Source organism: Thalassophryne amazonica, chromosome 5 (genome assembly GCF_902500255.1).
Source record: "Thalassophryne amazonica chromosome 5, fThaAma1.1, whole genome shotgun sequence".
NCBI lineage: Eukaryota > Metazoa > Chordata > Actinopteri > Batrachoidiformes > Batrachoididae > Thalassophryne > Thalassophryne amazonica.
In genome coordinates this window covers 64,976,126-64,985,253 of record NC_047107.1, presented here as the reverse complement: position 1 = coordinate 64,985,253, position 9,128 = coordinate 64,976,126, and positions in this window count along the sequence as shown.

Genomic DNA, 9,128 nt, shown 5'->3' with positions numbered 1-9,128 from the left:
TCTGCATAAGCACAACAATGCAAAATAAAATGAGTCACGGTTTCAGGGACATCACAAAATTCACAAAGGCCATCTTTGTGTTTTCCAATGAGAAACAATCCACTAGCCAACCCACAATGGCCCAGCCGGAGACGTGTCAGCTTGACATCATCCTGCCGAGAGAGGCCAGATCTTATAATGGTGCCATTAACTGAAGGAACAATACCATATGACTTTCTTTCCCTAATTTCAGCATCTCACATTTGCTGCCACTGCTCCCCTATGGCATCCATTACAAACGAGCGACACTCGGTTCTCTCAAAAGGCACTTTAAAATGAACGGTCACTTCTTTAAAGCTTGTCTTAGCGAGGCCATCTGCAATTTCATTACCTTCAACTCCAACATGAGTTGGCACCCACAGAAAAGCCACGTCAAAACCCACCATCTCTAACCTGTATATTGTAATAAAAATGTCATCAATAATGTCCGGTCGAGCTTTACAACCCTCACCTCCTTCCAGGGCCATCAGAGATGACAAAGAGTCAGTGCAAATCACTGCACTCTTGACTCCACTTTCCTCAAGCCACCACAACGCCCACAAAATTGCAGTTAATTCAGCCGAGAAGATAGACAGGCCATCTGGAAGGCGGTGACTCTGTCGAAGGTCAAGATGGGGTACATAAAACCCAAAACTAACCTTGTTACTATTTGCGTCCTTAGAACCATCTGTGAAAATTCTAACTACACCATTCCAATTATTTCCAAGATGGAGACTCACATGAGATGCCAAGCTTTCCTTGGACCCATTCTTTAACAAATGACTTATTGTCAGATCAATATTTGGCTCACGCCAAAGCCAAGGAGGAGTCTGGGGCCAGAGCACAGGAGACACAATTTCCTTGTTATAAAAGGGAAGTTCCTGGATATTATTTTTTTACGCAATGCAAATAGGATTTCTTTACAGTCTTACTCATACCCTGACTAAATTCCCAACAATCATCTAGCACAGTAGTTGAGATGAGTGAACTACCGGACCCCTTTAATTTAACAATATAATTAAAGGCCAACTTTTTCCTACACAGGCTCAGAGGAATCTCTCCTGCCCCCACTAACAGAGCCGGAATTGGTGTTGTCCTCATGGCCCCAGTGCAAAGTCTCAAGGCGCTAGCCTGGACAACATCTAACTTTGCCAGTACTGACTGAGCAGCAGAACCACACACCACACAACCGTAGTCATCGCCCGATAAATCATTAACAGAACTTCCCTATCTGCACCCCAGAATGAGCCTGTGAGACATCTCAAAATATTTACAATCTTGCAACACTTACCCACCATTTCCTGTACATGCTCCCCATATGTCAATTTTTCATCCAGCCATATACCAAGAAATTTAAACACATGCACTCTCTCAATAAGTTCACCATATAGTTTTAAGCTTTGATTGCCAATGTTCCTTTTCCTTCCAAAGATGACAAATTTAGACTTGGACACAGACAGTCTAAAGCCCCACTTGCCTGCCCAGCACTGTACTTTATCCAATGCAGACTGTATCTGACAGAAGACGAATTTAACATTTCTACCTCTTTTCCAAAGAGCACCATCGTCTGCAAACAGAGACTTTCCAAAACTCTCTCCCACCGCAGTGTCATTAGCCAGTTCTGTTCATTGATCATGATATTGAACAGAACTGGGCTAATGACACTGCCCTACGGCGTCCCATTGTCCACATTAAATGATGAGGAGAAACACCCCCCAACACGGACCTCTATACTGCGCTCACTCAAGAAGTTTTTGATCCAATTAAACATTCTGCCAGTAATTCCTCCATTGAATAGTTTAAAGAGAAGTCCCTCTATCCAGAGCATATCGTATGCTTTTTCGATATCTAAAAACACAGCTAAGACAGCTTCACGGTTAACTAATGCCTTTTTTATTTCACTGTCCAGGACTACCACTGAATCCATAGTGGCCTTGCCCTGCCTGAAGCCATTTTATTTTGGGCAGGAGTAAAATACCCTTCCTTTTCCAGTTTATAAACTAGTCTATCCGTTACCATCCTCTCCATGATCTTACACAAAACAGGAGTTAAAGCAATAGGCCTGTATGACAGAGGATTACTCGCCTCTTTACCTGGCTTTAAGATGGGCACAATCACAGCATGCCTCCAGTCACGAGGAAGCCGTCTGTCCCCCCACACAGTGTTGATTAGACACAACATCTCATCTAACATGTCATCATTCAAATGCTGAAAGAGTTCATACCCCAGTCCATCCTTTCCAGGTGCTGTGTGGTTTCCTTTCCTTATAGCCCTTGTGAGCTCCTTCATAGAGAAGAAAAGGTTAGTAGGATCACTGTTATCTTCACTATAATTTAACTTAAAACTTTCTTGTGCCAGACGAGTATTCCTAATACTCATAGCTTCACCGCTGATATTATCTTTGCTGTGCACACTTTGGAAAGTCTTCCCTATAGGAGCTCAGCCTTTTCATTATTCCCTACGGCCACTGCAGCTCGCTCTTTCAAAACAGGGATAGATACCCCTCTATTGATGCCGTCCATACGATGGATCATGCCCCACACTTGTTTAATTGAAGTCTGGGATCCCAAGGTACCACAATACTTCTGCCAACTCTCTTTCTTTGCCTGCTTAATGACCCTTCTGGCCTTAGCTCTACACCTTTGAAACTCAATGACATTAGGGTCAGTTGGGTTTTTCCTAAGTTTTCTATATGCGTTATTGCGTGCTGTGACAGCATCAGCACAGGCTTTATTCCACCAAGGTATGATTTTCTTTTTTTTCCTCTGCTTCTTCTTTGGAACAGATTTTTCAGCAGCTGCCCTGACAGCACTGCAAAAGGACTCACAGTAATCCTCCAAGCTTCCTTCACTGTTTACACTGTCACTCACCTCCAATAGACACAGTAAACTTTTCCCAATCCCCTCTCTTAAAATAAAATCCATTTAGGACTAGTTCATCTTCAATCCGCAGGGTTCTCTTAAATCCAGTCAAAATGGGAAAGTGATCACTCCCCATGGTGTAACTGCCAAGCACATCCCATTCCCCACATCTTGCAAGTTCAGGGGAAGCAAAAGTTAAATCAATGAATGATGTTGACTTGTTCCTTATATCAAATCTGGTAGGTCTACCATCATTCAGAACTACTAAACCATGCCGGTCCATAAAGTCTTCCAAAAGTGACCCATTTGAATCCCTCTTCTCACTGCCTCACAAGGGGTTGTGCGCGTTAAAGTCGCCTGCCCAGACCACTAGGGGTTGCACTTGACTCATTATATGATCCAGTTTATTTATGTCAAGTGGCAAACATGGATTGTAAAAGTTCACAACTGCAAACCTCCCGGTAGCTGACCAGACTTCAATCACTACACACTCCAGATCTGTCTCAATATTTATTCTGCGATGTTGAACGCTTTGTGCAATAAACGTGGCACAACCCCCACACAATGTAATTCTATCCTCACGAAAACAGACAAAACCAGGGATAACAAAATCTAAGCGTGGCTTTTACCAAGTGTCTTGAATACAAACTATTTTCGGCATATGGTCCTCATTGAAAGCTTCAATAAATCCCTTGAGTTCCTGTCCGTTAGCAACGAGACTCCGCGCATTCCGTTGGAAGATATTATGGAACAGCACCATAAAGCTAAGGAGACCTACTATCCCCATCTTGCGATTCAGTGCCTGTCTGCCCCTTGTCCTTACCAAAAATCAAATTGTACAAATCCTCTGGAATAATACATGTGATCCCAAAGATCTTGTGCGCACCTTCAGAAACAGCTCAGACGATGTCAGAGTTATTTTTAGCCTTCTTTGAAGCGCACAATACTTCAGCAATAACTGCTAGGAATGTTACAGTGTTTACCACCACCGCATCTTCTGCAACAACTGGAGAAGTAGGGGTGGTAGTGGCCACAGGGGCACCCTGCTTCACCTGCTTCAGAGCATCAGCATAACTTACACCTTTATTATCTTTTCTATAGTTCTGAACTTTCACCGCTTGCCTGTAGTGTTCACACTCTCTGCTACCAGCAATATGACCACCTCCACAACTTCCACATCTTAGAGCGGCTACCCTGCATTCAGCAAAATCGTGGTTTCCCCCGCACTTTCCACATCTGCGCCCCCCCCCCTGCAGGCAGCAGCAATGTGCCCATAGTGCTGGCATTTAAAGCATCTTAATGGAGGTCTCCTGTACGGCTGTACCCTGAATGCTAGACAACCCACATAGACTTTCTCAGGAAGGACATCTCCCTCAAAACTCAAAACGACGGTAGCTGTGTCCCTTTTAACACCCTCTCTGAATACCCTTATCCGGGTCGCATCCACCACCTTAGCTCCTTCCACTGCCCTCACCAGATCCTCCATTGACATTTCAAGTGAGAAACCGTAAACAACCCCCTTCAACCCCCCTTTCTCCTGGGGTAAAACTTTCAACAGGTCTCTTGCAAATCGCTTTTAAAGACAACCTTTTTCCTCTGAGTTTCAGAAGAACAAACAGCAAGCAACTTCCCATCAGCTAGAATTTGCGCATTTTTGATCTCCCCTAGTGCGTCCTTAAACTCTCTAGCAAGACGGAGCGGGTTAACCGAGCTAAAACTCTACCCATTCACAAATTTGAGTATGATTTTCAACTCTCTGTTTCCATCTACTTTTTGGACTTTAGAAGCTCGTCCCCCCGTCTGCAGGTCTTTCCTGAGTCAGATTTGCATTGTTACTCCCTTTCCTCTTCCTACTTTTAACTTGCTTGGACAAAGGAGCCCACCCCCCTTCATTCTCTGTCTCCATAGCAACGCAGGCGGCGGCTAGCTACTTGTTAACTAAGCTATTGAACGGCAAGGTGTCACCACAGTTATGTCCCTCTAACTGCCTATCCAACCCCTAAACAAACTCCTCCCTAGTCTTCAGAGAAGTACTTGTGGTGGGTTTTTATGCACTGAAGACCGTAAGCCCAGAAAGGCAACCGAAAACGGCGACCCTCCTGCGACCTCGGCGTGCTCCCAAGCGACGCTTCAACCACTTTCCTCCCCGCTTTCCCACCCCCCAGCGAGTTCCAGAAGAAAACGCTCTAAGCCTAACAGGGACAAACTATAAGCAACTTACCTCGTGTATTCAACAGGTAATCAACTTAGCTCAACCACCATACAAAAAGACAAAGTAGCAGAGCCGACGAGCCTGGCCTCTCACATGCTTAGTCTAGCCGAGTCGTGTCCTGCAAAGCCCGTTAAGCAAATTAAAATTAATCAATATAGATTATGAAACACCTTTAACTTAAATTATTTAAAAAGCTCCAAATCATAACATAAGACACCTCAAGGACCTAAACACAAATAAACAGTAGCTTGATTATTTTGGTCTAGAGCTGCGACAAAAGTGTTGGTCCTTCAGGACCAGTTTGAGAATCACTGCTCCAGACTGACCCATCCCATGTGCCAGAACATTAGTGATACTATTCATTCATTTTCTATACTTAACCATTGTTCATAATGGCAGGATATTTGAATAGACAGCAACAATGCAACATGGTGTTGAGTACCATTGAAACAGACTGCACATCGGTCACTGTCATAGATTTCCTAAAACCCATTCCAACCCAGATGGACTTCTAACTTTTTCACGAAGATGTCCCGTCATGATTCAGCTGTTCCAATATAGACTGCACACCTGGTGACGCACTTCCACACCACTAGACATAAAGGGCCCAGTTGTTTAAAAGTAGATCAGATTTTAGAAAATGGATTAGATTCAATCTTGACAATGTGTTGTTCAAAACTAAATGGGATTCTGATACCTGAATAGATCACAGAATCCAAATTTGGTTTTAATCTCGATAAAGGGTTTTTGTATTGTTCAAAATACTTTAGAACCAGAGTGAAGTTGGTTAATTACTAGTTACTTATTCAGACACTTACAGTGTATCCACAGAGATGCATAATATAGTAAATCGGACTGAAATTGCGAATATCTGTCTAAATTTCTGTCTGGTCCAGTCCCGACACTTATTCGACCGACAAAAAAAATTAGTTTTTTTTTGTTGTTGTTGTTGTTTTGTCAGAATGGCATTCATTTGGTCCAAGCAGATGATTAATATATGTTTTGACTGAAAAAAATTGCGTTACAGCTGGAAATCGGGCTGAAATTGTGAATATCTGTCTGAATATATGTCCAGTCCAGACATTTATTTGGCCATAAAAAAATTTCCTTTATTTTTGTCAGAATGGCATTCATTTGGTCCAAGCAGATGAATAACATACAGTGAGAAAAATAAGTATTTGAACACCCTGCAATTTTGCAAGTTCTCCCACTTAGAAATCATGGAGGGGTCTGAAATTTTCATCTTAGGTGCATGTCCACTGTGAGAGACATAATCTAAAAAAAAAAAAAAAAAATCCAGAAATCACAATGTATGATTTTTTTTTAAATAATTTATTTGTATGTTACTGCTGCAAATAAGTATTTGAACACCTGTGAAAATCAATGTTAATATTTGGTAAAGTAGCCTTTGTTTGCAATTACAGAGGTCAAACATTTCCTGTAGTTTTTTTTTTACCAGGTTTGCACACACTGCAGCAGGGATTTTGGTCCACTCCTCCATACAGATCTTCTCTAGATCTTTCAGGTTTGGAGTTTCAGCTCCCTCCAAAGATTTTCTATTGAGTTCAGGTCTGGAGACTGGCCAGGCCACTCCAGGACCTTAAAATGCTTCTTATGGAGACCCTCCTTAGTTGCCCTGGCTGTGTGTTTGGGGTCATTGTCATGCTGGAAGACCCAGCCATGACCCATCTTCAGTGCTCTTACTGAGGGAAGGAGGTTGTTTGCCAAAATCTTGCAATACGTGATCCCATCCATCCTCCCTTCAATACGGTGCAGTCGTCCTGTCCCCTTTGCAGAAGAGCACCCCCAGAGTATGATGTTTCCACCCCCATGCTTCATGGTTGGGATGGTTTTCTTGGGGTTGTTCTCATCCTCTAAACATGGTAAGTGGAGTTGATTCCAAAAAGCTCTATTCTGGTCTCATCTGACCACATGATCTTCCCATGCCTCCCCTGGATCATCCAGATGGTCACTGGTGAACTTCAAACAGGCCTGGACATGTGCTGGCTTGAGCAGGGGGCCCTTGCTGCCCTGCAGGATTTTAAACCATGACAGCATCATGTGTTACTAATGTAATCTTTGTGACTGTGGTCCCAGCTCTCTTCAGGTCATTGACCAGGTCCTCCTGTGTAGTTCTGTGCTTTCTCAGAATCATCCTTACCCCACAAAGTGAGATCTTGCATGGAATCCCAGGCCGAGGGAGATTGACAGTCATCTTGTGTTTCTTCCACTTTCTAATAAATAATCATAACAGTTGTTGTCCTCTACCAAACTGCATGCCTGTTGTCCTGTAGTCCATACCAGCCTTGTGCAGGTCTACAGTTTTGTCCCTGGTGTCCTTAGACAGCTCTTTGGTCTTGGCTATGGTGGACAGGTTGGGGTGTGATTGATTGAGTGTGTGAACAGGTGTCTTTTATGCAGGTAACAAGTTCAAACAGGTGCAATTAATGCAGGTAAAGAGTGCAGAATAAGAGGGCTTATTAAAGAAAAATTAACAGGTCTGTGTGAGCCAGAATTCTTGCTGATTGGCAGGTGTTCAAATGCTTATTTGCAGCAGTAAAATACAAATAAATTATTAATAAATCATACATTGTGATTTTCGGATTTTTATTTATTTATTTATTTATTTATTTTTTATTATGTCTCTCACAGTGGACATGCACCTAAGATGAAAATTTCAGACCCCTCCATGATTTCTAAGTGGGAGAACTTGCAAAATTGCAGGGTGTTCCAATGCTTATTTTCCTCACTGTAGGTATTGACTGAAACTGAAAAAACTGCATTATAACTGGAAATCGGGCTGACATTGTGAATATCTGTCTGAATATCTGCCCAGTCCAGTCCAGACACTTATTCGGCTGTTAAAAACATTTATTTATTTTATTTATTTATTTATTATTATTTTTTTGTCAAAATGGCATTCATTTGGTCCACTGGAGGTTTTTGGGCAAAAATATTTTTTTTGGTCACCTATATTATGGACCAAATGAATACCATTCTCACAAAAAAATAAAATAAAATAAACAAAAGATTTTTTTCGGACAAATAAGTGTCTGGACAGAAATTTAGACAGATATTCGCAATTTCAGACCGATTTCCTATATTATGCATCTCTGTGGATCCACTGGATGTCATTCATGGGTGATTCTTAGACTACGGGCACTTATGTCCTTTGATCATATTGTATGAAAAACAGAAAAAAGGGGAAATTTCACACTTTTATAGCTTTCTTTACAATGAAAGTGTGTTAAGAAATTTGTTCTAGTAGTCTATGATGACTTTTTCACCTTTTTTCAGCATCATTATATGCAAATATTGCCGTTTTGTGCTTGTCCCACACCCAGACTTTTGATCTTTAATGATAAAAATGAATGGTAAAGAAACGTTTTTTCTAATGTTTTAAAATATCTCTGAATAAAATATCAGTAAAATAATCAAAACATAATTGGGGTATTCAATGTCATACAACTGTTGTGATTTTTTTAAACAAAATGTAGTTGTCCCACACTATTGCCGTAATTTCCACCACAACACTAATGTCCCTTTAAACAGTTTGTATGAAAGATTGTTTGGGTAGTTTCTATGGAGATAAACAGTGACATCAGAGCACATGTATATAGCGCCAAAGCATATAATCCCCCTAACACCCCCCCCCCCCCAAAAAAAAGGACATTAATTTCATGGTTGGCCTTTGAAAACTGTAACAGCTGACATATATACAATTATATTATTCCCAAACAATAATCATAAAAAATTAGTTTGATACACAAACTGTTTGACCCCCACCCATCAAATAACATCACATCAAAGCTTCTTAATATACAGCAATTCTCTATTTTTCACGCAGTATCGGCTCATGGCATATCACTGCTTCACAAGATACATACCTAGGGGACAACTGTTGGGCAGACATGTCCAGAGACCGTTGCCATCATGCTGTATACAGCATATTAGACAAGCATTTCCATCACCTAATGGAGTTTATGAGGGCTACAAAGAAGTGAGGAGAAGCCAGAACCATTCAGAAGATTGTATGG